The 19129-nt window shown below is 44.9% G+C and overlaps 1 protein-coding gene across 1 annotated transcript in view; it reads right to left on the bottom strand.

Moving 5' to 3' along the window:
- LPAR3 (lysophosphatidic acid receptor 3) overlaps positions 1-16115 on the bottom strand; it is a 75772-nt gene extending 59657 nt beyond the window's left edge. Inside the window, exon 1 of the mRNA XM_057536005.1 lies at positions 15955-16115. The gene's annotated coding sequence lies outside the window, so the exon portion shown is untranslated. The remainder of the gene's footprint in view (positions 1-15954) is intronic.
- Between the last annotated feature and the right edge of the window lie 3014 nt (positions 16116-19129).

The following is a 19129-nucleotide window of genomic DNA, read 5'->3' on the forward strand; positions in this document are numbered from 1 at the left end:
CCACGGTACACCGAGTGCTTCTATTGGTAGTAAAGTTCCCAAGACAGCAGCCACGGAGGAGAAGCAGGCAAACGCCCAGTGCGCTTGGGAAATAAGAAACTTCCATGCCTCAAGTCATCTTAAGCTCAGTGACACACAGGGGCAACTGCAGCCAGAGCTCAGCAGGATAAACAGGTTATTGTGCCAGCGCACGTTTCTGAGTCCTGTAGGCAGGGAGGACCGCCTGTTGCATGTCAGCTGTTTCAACCACTGCTTTCTCTCTCTCCATCGAGTGGGTGGATTTACAAGAGGCCATGGTATATACAAACAGCTGCTACCCTAGGACTTGTTTAATAAACAACTATAATCAAATGTATTGTTCCTCAGATGTCACTGATGACTGAGGACCTCTTAAACCTCTTGGTTAAACAGGAAAGCAAACTTGAAAACATACAGAACTAAACCAAATAAACGAGGTGAGACACTGATTTTATATGATCAGCAAACTCCCTGACTCAGCTTATCCAAATGTAATGTAAATCTTTAATTGTGTTTACTTTACCAATTGTATATGATTTTAATCTCATCTAATTCATTAGGCTGGAAAGATGACAGACACATTTTGTCCTTTGACCCTCTTAAAAGTAAAGACACTAATCAAAATGTTTAAAATGAATAATATTTATATATAATATAACCCCATATGTTCTATTATATACCAAATAATCCTTAGATCATCATGTAATCACATGTTTGAAGGAGGAGAGAATGCCAAAATTTAAAGTGTGGACATTCATCCCTGAAAGAGATATTCTTCTTGTACAAAGAACTTTGTCATTCTGTGAAAATATATTTTGAGAAATTTCAAAGTTCCTACTTACAGCTAATGACTTCCCATAAGAAGAAAATTAGATTTCTTTACATTATAAAATTCACAACAGAGAAAATTTTGGTCCAAACTGTTTGTCCTAACTTAACCATGAACTGCATTAATTCCCTGGCTCACTCTCCATTTCGTGACTCAATCTCCTGCCACCAGTCCTGAGAAGGATATTCAACAGCCTCTTGTTCTAAATAATCCCCTGCTGTTCCCAGCAATAGGTGAATAGTGATCTGCAGTGACCCCTCCTTGCTTCTGGAAAGCACACCAGCTCAGGTTAGTGCCTGACTGAATCCTGAAACTCTATACAGAAAGGACAGTCATATTTTCAAAGCATGTGGCTGTAGTGGGAAATGGTTGTTTTAATGAAGGCTTCAGAGGCTCTAAAGGAGGGCACTGCTGTTTCATCACTAAAGCAAGGCACTCATAGCCATCCCCATCCTGCCCCCCTCTCCCACCCTATGCGTGTCTTGTAGTAAAACAGCACGTCTGTATGAAGGTAACCAGGTCACGGAAGTGCATATAAAAGCCATTTGAATGCTGTGCCTGATCTCATCCATTGGTCCCTCCAGCTCCCTCTCCAACCTCCTCCACTTGCTCTTTTCCCTGCGGGACTGAATCAACCGGCTTCCTTGCCCTCCAGCTCCTGCCCTGAGAGGTAGAGCGAGAGATGGGGAGGAGTGCGTGGGGCAAGGCTGAGACACTGATTTCCCCTGCTCCCTCCCTGCCAGGTTGCTACGGGTTGGCTGGGTTAGTGCCTGCCAGGCAGCCTCTCCTTCACCCTCCCCTTGGCTTCCACGTTGAGGGGTGTTAGAAGCTCCTTGCTGTTTCTAGCTCTGGGTCACTGTACCATCTCTTGGTTTCCATGAACTCTGCCCTCCCCCAGTTACCAAGTTACCATCCCCTGCTCCAAATACCAAATTAACTATATCATGTTTCCTGTGGAACTCTGAGCAATACAGATATCTTCAAGTACATTGTAATACAACAGTGTTATTTGTAAGGTGTTAATATGTTATAGATTTTTCTTAAATCTTTTAGTAAGATTGAGTACACATATTTCCTGGCTATAAGTGTAACAACTCTCAGAGAAGGAAAGAGGAAAAACCGTATTCCCAAAGGCATGGGCCGGTATCACAATTCTTTGGATGCCCCCTATGTCCCCTTAGAGTACCAGAACCCTAATAAATTTCGCTACACACAGTAAGTGATTCAGTCAATGAATGATTTGCCCATAGTTAGAGGCGTTATATACAATAAAGATGACTGCACTGGATTCCAACAGATCCCTGCCTGTTGAAGTCTACCTCACAGATGTCCTCTAGTGTAATCAAGGACCAGTTCCAACTCTGTGTTCTTGGTCTTGTATACCATGGAAATAAATGACATGGGTTGAAGTGTTCATTGGGACCTAAGGTTAGCCAGGTTTGAATCTAGACACTGCAGAGAAAGAAGCAGTAGAGTTTTCCTTAAGGTGCTGTGAGGAGAGCGGGGCAGAGGGGGTCAGGGTAATGACAACCTGAGCCAAAGGGGGCACTGCAGCCTGATGCAAGGCCATGCAGACATCACTACAAGGACTGCCTTTTGGTGGCACCACTGATCCACCCTCCACAGTGGCATTTCCAGTGGCAGGGCCAGCCATGGGGGATGCTGGATAAGTGCCACTCTCCCAGAAGCTCTGCAGGCTGCAACCTAGGTGGAGAGGCTATTATGGCAGATGACATTTAGACCCTGGGGATACAGGTTAGACTTAGTCCCTGAGTAGACAAAGAAGCATGGGGGCTCAAGGCACTGGAGGGAGGGAGGTCAGGAATAAACTCATTTCTATTCCATCTTATTCTAGCATTCCTCACCTCTACTCTTCCTAAATGAATACAAACGCACTTGGGGGAGATCGGAGGTGGTCCTTGACTCTGGAACCTGTACACATCTATATACCTGGAACTTTCAGACATGTGTATATTCATTCTCCTAAGGTGACTTTTTTTTTTTTTTTTTAAAGGATTTTCTTATTTATTTATTTATTTTTGGCTGTGTTGGGTCTTCGGTTCGTGCGAGGGCTTTCTCCAGTTGCGGCAAGCGGGGGCCACTCTTCATCGCGGTGCGGGGACCGCTCTTCATCGCGGTGCGCGGGCCTTTCTCTATCGCGGCCCCTCCCGTCGCGGGGCACAGGCTCCAGACGCGCAGGCTCAGCAATTGTGGCTCACGGGCCCAGCTGCTCCGTGGCATGTGGGATCTTCCCAGACCAGGGCTCGAACCCGCGTCCCCTGCATTAGCAGGCAGACTCTCAACCACTGCGCCACCAGGGAAGCCCTAAGGTGACTTTTTATTTACTAAATTCGGACTATCTTTTAGCCACTGGAGGGGGGGACTCCCCTGACACTGCCCTGTAGAAGCAGCCTCTGCCTCAGTGTCAGCCTTTACCACCATACTGTGAGCTTCTGAAGGGCCACCACAGTTTCTTACTCATGTCTGTGCACCTGATGCCCAATATAGGCGCGTGGACAACGCGTGTCTGGTTCACGTGTTGGTTAGTTTTAGTTCACTGGTTGAAAGCAGAAGAGACAGAAACTTGATCACACTGTATTGAATAATGCTCGGGTGATCAGGAAGTGGAAAGAAAGTATAGGCTATTCTTCCAAGAAATTTGGCTGACAAATACTTGGTAGCTCTCCTGTGGCATTCAACATATCATATAAAATATTGATTCGTCTTAACCTCACTTCCAAACCTGTTGGAAGCAGAGCTAGTATCCTTCTGTCTCCCTGTTCTCTGAGGCACAAACACAGAACCTTGCCTGTAATCAGCACATAATAAAAATATGTTCAATTTTATTGAATAATTCAATAACAATTCCTTTGTTTCCAGTCCTCTTTTTCTTTGGTTTCACTGTGGACGCTGAGAGAGTTATTCCTTTTTTGAAACTCCCCTCCCAAGCCTCTGTGACCCTACTTTTTCCTGGTTCTTTTCCCACTGTCCTCAGTATTTCTGTCTCCTGTTCTTCCATCAGCCTTGAAGTGTACATACTCCTAGACTTGGCTCTCAGCCCCCTCTGCTTTTCCCTTTAAACTTTCTTCCACAAGAGCTATGATTGCTCAAGTTTTTCCCTCTATGTGGATGACTCCTGAACTAGCTCAAGCCCTGACACCACTCACGTCTTCTCTCCCTCATGCTAAGCTCCCAAACTGCCTTCAAGATAAACAAGAAGAAAGTCATCATAAGGGTAGCATGTATGCAGGTTGGGACACGAAACCTCCCTCAGTTCAGCTGTCAGAATAGGAATAAAGTTTGAGGTTTAAGCACCAGGTTTTAATGCAGGGGCTAAAACAATGGTGGCCTCGGGCTTCACTAGCTGTTTGTAGCATAGCATTTGCAAGCTGGCAGAGAGGTTTGGGATTGAAGAGGCTTCGTCCGGCTCACACTGGCCAGGACCTTTTGTCCTCCCTCCTCCGGTGCTTTGCTTGGGTTCAGAGTAGACTACTGGAACCCCTTTCCTGATGCCCACTGATCCTGACTACGGCAGTGTCCCAAGCCTTCAGATCTGCCCCTGCCCCAGCACTATGAATACCGCCTTGTGGATTCCAACTCCAAACCTGGGTATTTGATTTCTGGATTTCCTCCTGAGAATGGTTCTCAGCCTCTTCTCGCATGAACTTCCCCCTTGTTAACCTCACTGCACAACCAGCCTCTGACCTCCTGGTTGCGTGAAAAGGTCAGCAGGACCCCAGACTCCGTTTCCGAGAGGCCCTGTCCTGAGTGATGGGGCACTGAACTCAGAACAGTTCTTCTAGCTCATTTGCCCATGATTGTCTGCTGCCCTGCGATTTCTCTCATAAATATTTCTTTTATCATTATTTAGCTTTATGGTCTATGGCACAAAGTGCTAAACCATGTTTTCCTTTTCTTATAGAGTAAAAAACTCTATTTCCCAGCCTCCTTACAGGGAGGCCTGTGACCAACTTCTTGCCAATGGATTGTGAGCATAAATGAAATCTGCGGCTTCCAGGTGAGCCCTGAAATAGCGCGTGCGCCTCCGTGCTCTTCCTCCTTCCTGCAAGCTGGAGCACGAGCAGCCCTGTGATCCAGCCCTGAACACTCAGACCAGGGCAAAGCCCTAGAAGCACAACTCGAAGCAGTCCAGGGACAAGCTTCCATTAATGAGGAGATAAGTACAGAAATTGTGAATAAACACCCAGAAATGTCTGCGACAATCTGACATTGCTGTGAAATACAAGTGCGTGATCAGTGGAGTATAAACCAAAAGTATTGGTCTTCGGTACACTGGCAATAAAAAAGATCCAGTCTTTATAAACAAAGGGAGTTTGAGAAACATTGCCCTGGTGGATAGTGGAAAAACAAGATAAAAGAAGCCCTTCAAATCCAAACCACTCACCTCAGGACTGTTAACAAGAGAGAAAAATAAACTTCTGTTGTCTTCAAATCACTGTATTTGGAGGCCTCTCTGCCTAAGAAGCCTGCAGCTCTAGGTGCAGGCCCTGGAAGGAAACATCATATAAGCATACTTCAGCTGCTCCTCGCAGCTTTTAGCAAGGCATTCCCAGAAAGAGATGAGCTCAGGCAAGGATCGCTTGTAAGCAGAGGTGGAAAAGAATGGTCAGCATCCAGAAGCTGGAGGCCTTGGAAGGTTAGAAAAGTTAACTGCTTCTGCGACCCCATAGAGCAGAAAATAGTATCACTGCTCACAGCCCTTCTCAAAGGCCTCTCAATAAAACATGGCATTGGAACAAAGAAGTCAGGCCGACAGTAAAGAGTAAGCCTGCATCCTCCTGCCCAAGCCCATGTTTCAGAGGACTTCAGGGCAGAAACCACTAAGGAGAGGAAAAGAGAGATGGGTCCAGCATAGAAGTTGGGAAAAAAGAAATGCCTAAGACCTTGGTCCAAAATAGAATTTGGATGTGGTAACTGGTGTATGGAACTGACTAGAAGCAAACAGACCAGAAGCCTATAAACTTTTTAAGGAATTATACTGCTATGGAAGCCACAGAGTGGCCCGGAGCACACACTTTCCAACACCCATTTCAGATATGGCCACAGAGGGTAACGGACAAGGAAGAACTTCCCAGGGAACAGAGTCACAGTCAGGGCCACCAGGAAGCCTCTCGCATAAAGCAGAGGAAGGGACCAGGGCAGGGAAGTCTTCAGTCCTGCCCAGCGGGGTTTCATCATGTCTGCTGCATGTCTCCCTTTCTTCTGAATGGGAGTTTTGTTTTGTTTTGCTCTGGTTTGCTTATTTCTATTCCTCCATTGCATAATGGACATTCGTTGGTCAGAATAAATAAAGAAATGGACATTTTAGCATGGGTATTTAAAACAGGGTTTAGAGAGTGGAAGGGCAGACCAGTGGAGTTCTGGTCACCTAAACACTTTCAAGGAGAGCATGGCAGGCTGTGACACACAGGAGGGCCAGGTAGCCGGGGGAGAGGAGCAGAAGCTTTGGCGTCAGCTGAACCTGGGTCAGATGTAGGCTCATCACTTCCAGCGATGGCTCTAACCTGGCATGCTGCCGATCTGGCCAGAGACTTGTCCTTCCTCTCTAAAAATAACTACAACATAATAACTACGACAACTATATAGGATTGTTGAAAGGATAATTAAAGCAATGTTTATAAAGTGCGTAGCAAGATGCTTAGGACACAGGGTGTACTCAATACATGGTAGATAGTACCTCCCAAGAAAGTTAACTCAAAATTTCCCCAAAATTCAATAGAATATACAACTAGCATTCTGGAATTTTAACTGTTCATGCTCTAACACTTCAATTTAACAAGGACCAATAACAAAGGCATCCTATACTTACACTAAAATAACTGCAGTCCAGGAAAGACTCTTCTCCTGCCTGAGAGTACGGGCCTAGAGCCACAGTGACTACGCTTAAGAGACTGCCACTTCCCTCTTCTGTCGCTTGAAACAAAACAGGGAGGCAGGAGCGTAGAAGGGGGTGAGGAAGCAGAGGAGAGACAATGTGATGTGGCAGAAGAACACAGGCTTCAGGTTCTGGGTTCGAATATTAGCAGATAAGCAGGTAAGCAGAGTGGTTAAGAGCATGACCCCCAGAATGAACATCATACTCAACAGTGAAAAACTGAAAGCTTTTCCTTTAAGATCAGAAACAAGGCAAGGAGACCCACTCTGGCCACTTCTATTCAACAAAGTATCTCAAGTCCTAGCCAGACAAGACAAGGATATAAAAGGTATCTATATCGGAAAGGAAGGAGTAAAATCATGTTTGCAGATGACATGATCTTATATGTAGAAAACCCTAAAGATCCCACAAAAAAATAACTGTTAGAACTAATCGATGAATTCAGTAAGGTTGTACGATACAAAATCAACATACAAAAATCAGTTGCATTTCTATACGCTAACAACGAACAAGCTGAAAAGGAAATTAAGAAAACAATCCCATTTACAATAGCATCATACTGAATAAAATACTTAAGAATAAACATAACCAAGGAGGCAAAAGACTTGTATACTCAAAACTACAAAACAATGATGGAAGAAATTAAAGAAGACATAAATAAATGGAAAGACATACTGTGTTCATGGATTAGAATCTAATATTGTTAAGATATCTATACAACTCAAGGTAATTTACAGATTCAGAACAATTCCTATCAAAATCTCAGCAGCATCTGTTTTTTTTACAGAAATAGAAAAAAAATCCTAAAATTCACATGAAAACACAAAGGGGGCTTCCCTGGTGGCGCAGTGGTTGAGAATCTGCCTGCTAATGCAGGGGACACGGGTTCGAGCCCTGGTCTGGGAAGATCCCACATGCCACGGAGCAGCTGGGCCCGTGAGCCACAACTACTGAGCCTGCGCGTCTGGAGCCTGTGCCCCGCAACGGGAGGGGCCGCGATAGTGAAAGGCCCGCGCACCGCGATGAAGAGCGGTCCCCGCACCGCGATGAAGAGTGGCCCCCGCTTGCCGCAACTAGAGAAAGCCCTCGCACGAACCGAAGACCCAACACAGCCAAAAATAAATAAATAAAGTAGCTATAAAATAAATGTATTAAAAAAAAAAAAAAAAAAACACAAAGGGTTCCAAACAGCCATAACAATCTTGAGAAAGAACAAATCTAGAGGTCTCATACTTCCTGGTTTCAAAATATACTACAAAGCAATAGTAATACAAAGTTACAGTAATCAAAAAAGTATGGTTCTGACATAAAGACAGACAGATAGACCAATGGAACAGAATAGAGAGCCTAGGAATCAACCCATGCATATATGATCAATTGATCTTTGGCAAAGGTGCCAAGAATATACAATGGGGAAAAGACGGTCTCTTCAACAAATGGTGTTGGGGAAACTGGATATCAGAAGAGCAAAAGAGCATGGCCTCTGGAGATAACTGGCCTGAGTGTGAAGCCTTACTTACCAGCAAGTTAGTTAACCTCTCTGTGCCTTAATTCTGTTATCTGTAAAATGGAGATAACAACAGTACCTTCTTCCTAAGACTATAGGGAGATTTAAATAAGGTGCTTAGAATAGCCTCTGACACAGAGTGCTAATTTCATTACTGTTATTATCAGTGGGGCCTGAGGATAGTTACTTGACCTCTTTGAGCCTCAGTTTCCTCTGTTACAAAAGGGAGACAAGATCTAACTTGTCAGGTTACTGGGTTACTGGGACAAAGTGAATGAAATAGCCAATGTAAAGTTCTCAATCCACTTCCAGGTCCAGAGGAGTGAGACAAGTCCAGTAAAGCAACAGGGTAAGTCTGTTCCCAATAGGTTGGGGAGGGGGATCCCAAGAGAGATTACCAGGGAGGGGAGGTCAAAGGAGGCAATCCCTCCCTCAGACAGGGTGGGTCACCGGCATTACAACCCCAAGAACTTCTCTCCTCTATCACCCTGTCCAGGGTCACTAACTGGTGTTTTTCACTACCAGTTGAAACTATTTAGTCCCAGAGAATAAGTATAAAAGTTTAGCCAGATGGGTTGAAAAGCTGATGTTTAACCTTCTAATCATATTACCATGCTTCCTCTAGACTACTCTATCTGGATCTTAGAGTAATCCATCAAAATATATTCACTAATATGCCACTGAACAGTTTTCAAAGTGAGTTCATGTCTCTTTTCCCATTTGATCCCATGGTGAGATGGGCAATGTAGCTTTCTCCATCTTACAGAGAAGAAAATTAAAACTGGGAGACACTGATTCACTTTGACCAGCTCTCATCCTTCTAGCCCAGGGCTCTTTTCACCACCCTGACCACTGGAGCGTTTTTTCAGTAGTTAATCCTCTAACCTCAAGAGAAATAAAAATGCAGATTTGTTCTCCATAATGACATTAATGCCTTTTGCAAATATTTAGTGATTCTAGAAGTAATATAATGTGGTTGTGGTAAATGTCAATAAAAATTTGTACATGTATCTCTACTTAGAATTGTTGACAAGAGTTTATGGGAAAAATCCATAAACAAATGAAAAGGACTGAATAAAACTCTAAATACACGATAGAAAATAGCAATGATTAGTCAGTTTGCCTGCTTCAGAGAAAGCTCAGAAGAGCAAGCAACCCAGTTTACTTCTAACATGTTGAATGATATAACGTAAGAAACAGTTTCTCCTAAAGCATTTTACTTTCTCCATCAACAAACTAGAGACTACCAGTTGAACTAGGCCACAGACATCAATTATCTGACTATAGAAATTAGGCTGGAAATCAACTGAGAAAGGCTAGTAATGACCTAGTAGCAATCCATGGAAACCTTTAAAAATGTATATGCTGTTTCTATCCTTGCTTTCTTTCATTCCCATCTTCTTCTCTCTTCCTCTGCCTTCTCTTTTCTTCCCTCCCCAGAACTGAGGGGTCAGCATGTGGCAGAGAACGCAGTATGATGGAGAGAGTTTGGGGGGTTGCACGGAAGCATGGGCTGTGGCTGGAGAGCCACACAGAGTAGTGAGCTGGAGGAACTGGAGGCTGATAATAAAGCTGCATAGACACATGGGCTAGCAGGCCTGGCACCAAAGATGAGCAGCAGTGGGAAGAGAGATGGACACAGAGGAGGCAGGATGGCCTTGGTGGCTGAGGGGTGGGCTACTCTGAGCAAATAAGTAAAAATATTGAAGGTAATGAGAGTCAAGTTTCTAACTGCCAGAGAAGATATGTAAAAAGATGTAAAGGGATAAGACTAGAAAGATCCTTGGGTGTTGGATTGGAATTGGAGGTATTAGTATGAACTCATGATTTTATAATATATGGCCTAATGTAGAAAATATATAAATGTGTATATGTAAATACATATATACCTATATTTCCTAGCTCTGTCCTCTGAGACATCTAAGACACCCCAGTAAAAATGGACACAATCAACCTTCTATACCTTGGTTTCTAAATACCATTCTCTACCAAAAGGGATGACTAACCAGGTGAGGGAAAGTACAAGATGAGCCTGGGATGCCTTGGGGTGACAGAAAATTTTTAAATGTTCAATGATGATAAGGATGTCAAAAGGACAAAGGAGCCAGTTCAAAGGGACTCCCACTGGCCAAACTGAGAACAATTTGAGCATCAAAATAAATAATTATACTAAGAGATCTCAACATACTGTATACAAAAGGAATCCACAAATACTTCCTAATATAAATGAATAAATGCATGAAGGAGAAAGAAAGTTCTTCCTAATAGCAGAATGCCAACTAACAAATGTGGAAGGAGTCATGGAAATAAAGAATCACCATTTGGCAACCTTCAGAGAGGTGGCTGATTCAGGCAGAAGTCATCAGTGAATGATAAGGCTGTAGGTGGATGTTTAATGAGAAACAGGCTATTAGCATAACCTCAGAACACCTCCTCACAAATACCAATAAGTTTCAAAGGGAAAAATGGTGAATTTAAGGTGGGGAGATCTGGCAAACACCAACATAACCAGGTGATTAAGGCCAATATTCCAGTGGTGGCCAAGTTGACACTGTGTACCTTCTAATGTGATGTGCTGAGAAGAGCAGAGTACCCTGCCAAGAACATAGGACCTAAGTCTGGTTCTGAAGAAACACCTGCTAGACCCAGGTTGAGAGTCATCTACAGAATGTAAGACCTGTACAACTGCAAGGACTTTAGGAACAGGGAAAGTCTGAGGAACTATTTTACAAAAGACATGACAAATAAATTTAAAATGGATCCTAGATCAGACAGGCAAAAGAGACACTTGGGGAAGTACTGATGAAATATGGATGGGCTCTGTGGACGGTAGTGTTGTACCAGTGTCAACTTCCTGGTTTGGTGGTGCAAGAATTAATTTTATGGGCCAACTTGACTGGGTTAAGGGATGCCCAGGTAGCTGGTAAATCATTATCTGGGTGTGTCCATGAGGGTGTTTCCAGAAGAGATTAGCATTTGGATCTGTAGATTGAGTAAAGAAGATGATCCTCACCAACAGTGGCTGGGTATCATCCAATCCCCTGAGAGACTGAATAGAGCAAAAAGGCAGAAGAAGAGCAAATTTGCCTGGTTGCTTGAGCTGGGATATACATCTCCTCCTGCCCTCAGACATCAGAGCTCCTGTTCCCAGGCCTTCAGACTCAGACTGGACTATACTACCAGCTTTCCTCGTTCTTCAGCTTGCAGATGGCAAGACCGTAGGACTTCTCAGCCTCCATGATCCCATGAGCCAATTCTTATAATAAACCTTCTCTTATAAATAGCTATATATGTCCTATTGGTTCCATCTCTTTGGAGAACGCTGACTAATCCTAATGCCATTTTTATAGAAAAAAATTATACTTATTTTCTCTTTGCCAGACCCATGTGACAGTTTAGTTCAGGGAAAGGGCTCCCATTTAAAGGACTGGCCTATTAAAAATCAACCAGGGCAGGAGGCAAATGATTCAGTGATGTTCTATACCTGATGCCTTGCTTTGATCTTCAATAACTAGTTACTCTCAAGGGCTCTGAGCCTTAACGTTAAATTTCTAGCTCTCCTTGGGAAGTGAATGCCTCTGACTGACTCCACTGACCACCTCTGATTTACATGGTCTGAGTCCATCTGGGGACAGCTCCAGAATTTCTGAAAAGGAGGGGTTTGGCGGCAGACTGACTGAAAGGGGGCTTGCCTTAAAGCTGCATTTGCAAAGCAAGCACACTGTTTTTATTTAGACTGCATGTTTGTTTGGAGACCCTTTGGGCAAACTAGTGGCACTTATGGGGGGGGGGTGCTAAAGTGCCCTCCGACCCACCCCCGGCACCTGCCAAGCCACACTTGATGATACCACTGAATCTGCACATGGCTGCGTCAAAACCAGGGCTAGTAGGTCCTCCAGCCTAATGTCCCAGGGAACAATAAAGACAGGACTAGCTGATTAGTAATGAGGGGGCTGACTAACATTGTTTGGAAGGGGTGAGGCAGGCTATACTGGGCAGGCTGTTTTCCACAGTGACACCCAGTCTGGCCTGGACTAAGGCCATATGGGTATATGAATGATTCGCATCTGAGGAGGGAAGGCAAGGTCCATGGGAGCAGGGAGGGGCACAGGCAATGGAGTGCAAGGCAGTAGGCAGACAGGACAAGAGGCTAGGGGTCAGAGGCCGCAGAGGCCAGGCCAGGAGATGAAGAGGAATAAGGATGATGGCATCAGTCTGGGGAGGAAAGAGGGGGTGGGGACAATCCAGGAAGTCAGACCTTCCTCTCACTGGGCACTACTCTCCTGGCTCACGAGGCAGGTCAGGCAGAGAGCAACACACACCTCTCAGATTGAATTAAATAATTAGCTTAATTGTTTGTGGCGGGGTGGGGGGATGCCTTGAGTCAGTTTAGTGCTCTGCAGAGTGCACCTCAGAGACTCAAGTTAGCAAGAAGGCACAGGCCAGTGAAGAAGGCACAGGGCACCCCAGTTCAACATCTGATGATCGCCAGTACCACTCTCCTCCGCCTCATCGGCTGATTAGTTAACTCTATGTTTCTGTCCACTAAGAACTGAGATGAGCAGACAGTACAGGTAATTCTAAGAGGGAATTAAAACTTCTTTGGATCTTTGCCCTGTGCCTTCAATCACACAATGTTAGGTAATCTCAGCCCTGAAATTTCTCTTCCTTTCATATTTCCCACAGAGCAGTTTCTCAACCTTTGGCAGAATTTCCTCCTTGAAATCTCATTTGCCATCAGAAGATAGGAAAGAGGGGTGTGGAGAGACGGCAGCAATGACCACCTAGCACGTCCAACACCCACATGGAGATCTTCCCACCCCCTACAGCCTGCCTGGGGTGTCCCACATCTGGAGGCCCTGTCTCTTTATCCAACATTTATGTGGCCCTCACCAGGTACAAAGCTCTTTCACATGCCTGATTTAATGGGACCCAACACAACCCATGCAGGTAGCTAGAAAAGGAATTATTATACCCATCGTGTGAATGAGAAAACTGCTTCAGAGATGATAAGTGATTTATTCAAGGTCACAAGAGCTCACAAGAGTGGGGCTGGGATTAGAACCCAGACGCCTGTACTCCGAACTGCCTCTCTAACCCAGCACTGTGAAAGCACAAACTCTCAGGGCTTCTGCAGACAGCTCTGCACCCCTCACCTCCATCTCTCCCATCCATGGCAGAACTAAGTTCCAGGGGTCTCCTCCACATAAACAGAGTCCAGGATTAGGGACAAAGGATCAGCAAGGCCAGACAGGAGGCAGCTCAGTACCTGCAGGAGAAATGATGGAGGGAAGAGCAAAAGGACCATGGCAAGGGAGGAGGAAAGCAAGTAAGGAAAGTGAGCAGAACATCTCTAAATCACCCAGGACTTGGGAATCTATCTTTGCACTCTCACCAGTACAATGTACACTCGCACCATGTTTATAGAAATGTCAATACTTTATGTAGGAGGAAAAGAGGGCAACCAACATATAAGTAATACTTCCTGTATATCAGAGACCCTGCTAAGTGCTTTCTCTTTTCACCTTGGGAGGTGGATATAATCTTCATTTTTACAGACAAGGAAATTAAGGCTTAGAGAGGTGAAGCAAAGTATCCAAGGTCACAAAGCCTGGTGTGGAACAAAGCCTATCTCTCTGCAAAGCCCTGCTCTTCTCTTTACACCACATTAATAATACCTTAGGCCTGGGCTCTGCCATATAGAACCTTGCAATCAGACTTAACCACTCTGCTGGGTATAATCACAGGCCACAGAGCATTTTGAACTAATGTATACTCCACGGAGAATGGTTAATGGGTAATTTGAGTTATAGTAATTCCCATTCAAGTTACAGTGATTTCCCCCTGCCGCGGCCCAAAGAAATAAGACGCTGGGCTTAGGTTATGGTGGATTTCTGCTCCAAGATGAAAAACTTGGGGGAGAGGCAGCGAGCCTTGGGCACGTGTGCACCACTTTGAGAATGTGTGCCTTGATTGCTGCCTGGCTACAATGCTGTGTGCGCAGTGGTTCCTCTGTGCCTGTGTGTTCTGGAAAAATGAGAGAGAATTAGCATGTAGATTTTCAACTAGGCTCTGATGGACATACATGAAAATAATCCCACATTGGAGTGTTTTCATTTCAGTCTTCATTCAGAGAAAACATATGCAGATCTGTTCTATCAAACATCTTGTAAAACAGCCAGATACCTAAAATAGATCTGATCTAACAATATATAAAGAGGCTGGTAACTACTATTTACGCATTTGTCAGATTTAGAAAAGAAATGTGTTATTTCTTGTTTAATCAAAGCTACAAAGTTTTGAATTCTAAAGACAAAAAAAAAAAAGAAAACCTGAAAATGTGCCAAAATAATCTACTTTCCTAGTTACCTGGTAGTAACAATCAATATAAATTACATCCAGATGATTGGATGTCCAGTCCCTACATGATACAGTCATACAGTCTCATGGCACGAGAAACAAGTCCAGAAGCTTATCTCAAGTACATAAACCTCACTGGTAGGGTTTGCTTGCTGGTCTTTTTAGAATGGCCCAGTTTGTTTAGACAAGCATGGTGTTAATAGAGCCAAGGTTGTGTGTTTCGAACTATATCACTTCTGTTCAGAAAAGAGGAAAACTCTATTCACAGGACTCAGACCACACAAAGTTGGATGCAATTCCTCACTGGAAGCAGGGTGAGCAACCACTGATAGTTAGTTCACTGGAAAACCCAACAACTCTCCTTAACAACACAAAAGTTCATGCATTAATGACATGCTGTGCAGTGCATAAAATAATAAGCGACTTGTAAAGAGATCACCTGTTTGGCATTTACTTTATTCTCCGACTTACAAAAAGCAAGTAGGAACCGTGAGAAGCTAAGCGGGCGTTAACTTCTAAAGTAACGTTCCAAGGCCAGGTAATACTCAGGGCAGCAAAGAAGTGAGGAGGGAGAAGTGTACGACAATGACAGTAACGAAGTACCGGGAACACACTTCGTGGAAAATACTGTTTAAAAATGCTTTTGAGGGCAGTTTAAATGATGACCTTAATAAGACTAAATTGTTTCCAATACTCACAGTCACTCTCAAAGTACTTGCTTGAGAAATTTCTAAGCCATTTTAGGTAGTCGCAACTTGTTGAAGGAAAGCAATAAAGTAACGCTGCTACAGAACAAAGCACTTTTGTCTGCCGGTGGTGAGAGGGGGACCGCGGGGACCGTCACTCTCAAAGCACAACCCCCAACAGTGTCACTAGTTAGTTCGTAATAACCATTTCCCGAATCTCTGAATGCCTTGCTTGGTTCGAGCTGTTCCCTAACACACCACCGGATAGGGAGTAACTGAAGGCTGGAAAATGTTATATCCCTAGGCTCCACGAGAGAACCTCAGTTCACCATCGACGGCTGTAAAACCGAGTTTGGAAAAGAAGCACCTGTGCAAAAGCAGAGCTGAGCCTGCGCCCCGCTCTGCGCTCCTCTGCGCCCAGCCCACCAGCCCACAGCTGGGGCGGGCTCTACGCGGATTCTGCATCCCGACTGCTTCTCCCTCCTAAAATAAAAAAATTTTAAAAAAGAAGGCGGAAAGGGCAAGATGCGCCACACACCGCCCAAAGAGGGCCGTCCCAGGTACTTGGAATGGGTCTGGGGCCCGTGCTGGACGCCAGGCAACCCCGAAAAGCCTCCCCACGCGCCCCGGCCGGCCGCCGCTCCGGGAACCCACTCACCGCTGACGCTCGCCCGCGCCGCGGAGCCCGGGAGCGGAGACCCCTGCTGCTGCCGCATGCCCTCGGGGCCGAGCGCGACAGGGAGACCGGGGGCCGGGCGCGAGCAGCCGAGGGGGACGCGGCGAGCGGGCGGGCGGCGGCGCGCCTCTTCTCCAGCGGACGCTGAGACCCGCCCGGAACCCGAGGAGAGCTTGGCAGAGCGAGGGGTGACGCCCAGGGGGCGGAGGGGCCGCGTCCCGCCCTGCTCCTCCCCGCCCCTCCCCGCCCTGCCCGACCTTTCCCACGGGAGAGCGCCCCCCACCGGCGAGGCCAGGATCGGCGCTCGGGGGCTCTTCTGCTGATGCCCTTCTGCCCGGGACTGGTCCCCAGGAGTGCGGCCGGCCTCCAGGGGGAGATGGCGCCCACTAAAGGACCGCTAGCACCCACAGGCCCTACAGGGCCGTACCTCGGAGCCCCGTATTAAATCACTGTCCTCCTGTCCCTCTCCTCACTCTCCTCACACTGCGGGGAGAGATTTGTTTGAAGTGGCTTCAGGGAAGTACAGCCCACGTGTGAGGCAAGCTCACCGCCAGGCTGACCGCTTGCTCTAAAACTCCAGCTCCAAAGCTATCTGAGGGAGCAGGCAGCCCCCAGAGGCCACAGGTGTTCACAGACATTTGGCTTGGGACCCTTCCTGGGCACCTTTTTATTGAAACAGGAAACAAAAAATATTTAAAGTTCTTGTAAGAGAAATCTGGGCCTCTTGGGGTCAATAGTCTTGGATACTTTGTTTTTCAAAGCTGAAATATGAAGCCTCCACTGACCCACCTTTGGTAAAGAAGAAAGGTGCAAAGTAAAACAATGTTTGTCGTGAAGACTTTGTTCTCTCTGATCTCTGCAAAGCAAAAAGAGGGCACAGACGTGCAGAGAGTTGTGTTCTCCCGGTGACCTCAGGAGGGAAATATTGTGAGTCCTTCCCCCTCATTCTTTAAAACCTTGGAAAAAACTGAGAGCATATGCGGGAGATGTCTTCCTGTAGCCCTTTGCCATTCATTCGTTCGTTCATTCATCATTCCGTATTGATATTGGGTCTTTCTGTATGCCAACTAGGACCCATATCCCAGGAAACAATCTGGATGATAACCTGCCTTTTACCATCAAAGAAATTCCACTCTCTCTGAAAATAATGTTTTAATAATGTTTTATTCCTTGTGCAATGGATCTCATCCCATAGGCCATGACAGCGTGGTGTGCCTCAAACCTTCACAGGGATTGGGCTGTATTTTGATCAACATGTGCCCAAATTATTGTTGCTTCACCTGGGTGTGCAGAAAATGACTCTGTCGTCTTACAGATGAACTGTGTAGAGAGAGATACAACTTGCAAAGTTAATGCTAAAGAAAGATCATGTTTACCCGCACAAGCAAAATTCTTGCAGATGATATATATGAGAATGAGGCCAGGGGAGTGAACAGCTCAACTCAAATAGCACAGTGCTGAAGGGCAATGTAGTGAACACAAAAATTCTCAACCACCAGCACTTAGCAAATGCTTGACTCAACAAGATGTGTAGTATATTGAGTGAGTAACTTGTTGTAGGCTGGACTGAGAACTGTAAGTACCACTTAGAGCCTACTTTTTGCTGGGAAATTTGTTCCAAGTTCCAAACAAGTTATTAGCAAAGGCACTTTGGCAACACATTATGTTGTAACTTGAGAACTTCCTGAACTGGATTCTGTAGAGCCAGATGTGATTACCTTTAATGTATGAATCCTTAAAAAAGAAGAAAGGATAAGGAAACATGGTGAGCTGTGTTGCAAAAGGAAGAAGACATTCTAACTAGATGGTTTTCAACAAATGTGGCTCAGATCCGAGCAGAAGACAAGGAAGTGATGTAGGAAAGAGATGCAGAGGGGAGGGGGCAGAGAGAACATCCAGTTTATTGACCTACAGGCAGGAACAGGAAAAAGAAGACAAGAGGCAAAGTAAAGAGAAAGATGCGGCCCCAAATTCTGGTTTTTAGGAAGAAACTCAGGGATTATCCACCAGAACTTTCTTTAAGTCCTCATAGGGTCTACAGTGTCTCGCTTCTCTACCAAATTTTATTTTTTAAATCAGTAAAACCAAATTAAAATTAACATCAAAAAATGGTGAACACAAAACCTGAGGGTATACTTTGCCTTAAAGAGCACTGGCTGGAAAATCATTCAAAACTTTTTCAACAAACATTTGCTGATCAGCTGCCTGTATACAAAGTGTTGTATTTTGTGTTCCTGGAGATGTGAAGATTTATAACATTGTTTCTATAAGGGGAAGGGGGGCTGGAATTCTACAGCGCTTGTTGGAAAAGAATAGCAATGGCTGAAGGAACAAGTATGGCCTTGGAGAACTTGTGTCAGCCAGCATTTACTTGGCAGGGAATAAATGCTGCAAAATAAATAAATAAGCAAATAAAACTAAAAACAGGCCAGCCACCTGCCACAGTGAGAAGCAATGTGGGACAGAGGCACAACTTCTCTCTCTCAGGATTTATGAAAAGTGGTTCATGTTCTTCTGCCCCCAACTCAGCTGGGACCCCCAAGTATAAGGGCAGGAGCTCATAGATTTGTCCTTCTTATCTTTGGGAAGTATATGAACTGAATCGCTGTTCAGTTTTGCTCATCTGTACTAATTAGCAATGAGGATGCTTACAGCAGGTAAATGGTGTGAGGAAGTGGAATGGCAGCTGGAAAGTGAGATGTGAGTGGGACTCCAAATAACAGTTAGCTAGAAGGTTCTGAGGAAAGCCTGAGCAAAAGGTTAACTCTAAAGAAACCAAAGGAAAAGAGAGATGGCACAAGCAAGTTGATGGCCATGCAGAGTATCTCTCAACTGCATGTAACTTCAAGGGGAAAGCCATATTGAAAATCACAGTAATAGTCCCAAAATACCAAAACATCAAAATTCAACATCAACTTAAACCTCATTTAAATTGAGCAAACCATCTCATATGACATGTGTGAATCATTCAAAAATACTTCTTAGATATTCATCCCATCACTACTTAATTCTGCATAGTTTTATGTTTGCAAAAAGAGTGACCAATTTTGAAAATAAAAGTCATGATGGGGATATTGCTTTAGCAGATATGAAAATACATTATAAAACCATAATAACTAGGATGCCCCAGGACCCAGATTTGTGATTTGCAAAAGAT

This window comes from Balaenoptera acutorostrata, chromosome 1, assembly GCF_949987535.1.
Source record: "Balaenoptera acutorostrata chromosome 1, mBalAcu1.1, whole genome shotgun sequence".
Lineage (NCBI taxonomy): Eukaryota > Metazoa > Chordata > Mammalia > Artiodactyla > Balaenopteridae > Balaenoptera > Balaenoptera acutorostrata.